General features: G+C 42.9%; 1 long non-coding RNA gene across 1 annotated transcript; it reads right to left on the minus strand.

Moving 5' to 3' along the window:
• Window positions 1-297: 297 nt before the first annotated feature.
• Window positions 298-1,181, minus strand: LOC144304615 (uncharacterized). The gene is made up of 2 exons (XR_013371544.1): window positions 855-1,181; window positions 298-407 (listed from the first exon to the last, which is right to left on the minus strand). It is a non-coding gene; the product is annotated as an uncharacterized LOC144304615 (long non-coding RNA).
• Between the last annotated feature and the right edge of the window lie 544 nt (window positions 1,182-1,725).

A 1,725-nucleotide genomic window follows, 5' to 3' on the forward strand; every position in this document is an offset into this window, starting at 1 on the left:
GCAGCCATGTTTTTTTAAATTTCTCCATGAACATTTAAGTTGTTCTGGAAAAGCTCCCAGCTCCTATGGTGACTATCGACTAAAGCAACCCATTCATGGTCTAATCCATTTCATTTCTAATCCTATCCTAAGGTAGGACTGCCCCCTTGTACTCCTTAGGGTAAAGCCTCAACTATTGAAACAGAGACATCCGAGAATATAGTGACTCAGATAAGATGGAAGTTTACTCTTCTCTAATATACCCAGGTGTACACAGTGAGATCCAGTGTAGTCAGGCAGCTCTGCTACACAAGGTCCTTCAGAGAGCCAGCCTTTTTTTTTTTTTTCATTTTGCTGTTTTATTGTTCTTCAGGGTGTTACTCTCTTCCATGTTGTCAAAGGTGTCTTATCGTCACCAGATTTTCATTCTAGCACAAGAGGAAGAGAAAATGGAGGGTGAGCAACTTTCTTTCAAGAGAGTGACAAAGAAATTGCACACATCACTTCCATTCACAATAGTTTCGTAACATGGGTGTGGCTAGCTGCAAAGGAGGCTGGGAAATGTAGTCTCTAGTTGGGTGTCCACGAGCCCTGATAAAAGTCATGTGTCCCCAGGGTTCTATCACTAAAAAGAAGAAAAGGAGAATGGATACTGGGGGGACAATTAGTAGTTTCTGCCATCAGCTTTTGAGACATCCCTGGAATATTTGCCAGGCACATGCAAGAGTGGAAGTCGGCAAACTTGTTCTGTGGAGGGACAAACAGTAAATGTTTTAGGGCCTGGGCGCCAAACGTCTCTGTCTGCATTAGTTTTCTATTGCTGCTATAACGAAGGACCACAGATGGGGTGGCTTAGAACACCAAATTTATCTTACAGTTCAGTAGGTTGGAAGTCTGACACAGGTTTCACTGGGCTAAGATCAAGGCTGCATTCCTTTCTGGAGGCTGTAGGGAAGGATCTGTTTCCTAGCTCATGGGAGCTGCTGGCAGATTTTCTTGTACACAGCCTCCTACATTTCAGAATGAGGATTCGGGGGGCAGTCCATCCTTCTCATGCTGCTATCTCCCCCATTGGTTGTAGCCAGGGAAAAGTCTTTCCATTTTTAAGGACTCATGCGATTAGTTTGAGTCGTGTGGAGTAAGATAGTCACAAGTTGTGGGTAATGGGACACAGACACTTTGGGGGCAGTCATTCAACTTAGCTATCATAGGTCAAAGGTAGCCCGGGACAGCATGTAAGCAAATAGGCATAGCTGTGATCTAATAAAACTTTATACACAAAGACATGTAGTAGGTTGGATTTGGCCTGTGGACTACAGCTTGCCAAACCTTTATGAATAATGAAAACGAACTGTTGACAGAGGGCTCGTGGGCAAAGAGAAATCTGCCATTTCCACCACCCTGACATTAGGTATGCCCATTCTCCAAATGGAACTTGGCATGAAATGTGTTATCAGGGCAGCAACCAACTGCTTCTGTTAAAGCCACCTTTACACTGAATTATAATTACTTTTTTCAGTGTTTGGTTTTTGTCCCCAGATATGAACACAGGGGCCCTGTCTAATTCATCTTTGTACCTTCTCTAATGCTTAACAACATCCAGCACTTAGTAGGTGCTCAGTAAATGTACATTAAATAAAGAAAACCTTGTGTGATAGTTGAATGAAGGAGGCACGAGTTGAAAAACACACATACGCACACAAGTATCATTTATGTGTTGGGTGAATATGTTTTTTTCTGGGCAGA

The sequence above is a fragment of the Canis aureus genome, chromosome 34, assembly GCF_053574225.1.
Source record: "Canis aureus isolate CA01 chromosome 34, VMU_Caureus_v.1.0, whole genome shotgun sequence".
In the NCBI taxonomy this organism is placed as follows: domain Eukaryota; kingdom Metazoa; phylum Chordata; class Mammalia; order Carnivora; family Canidae; genus Canis; species Canis aureus.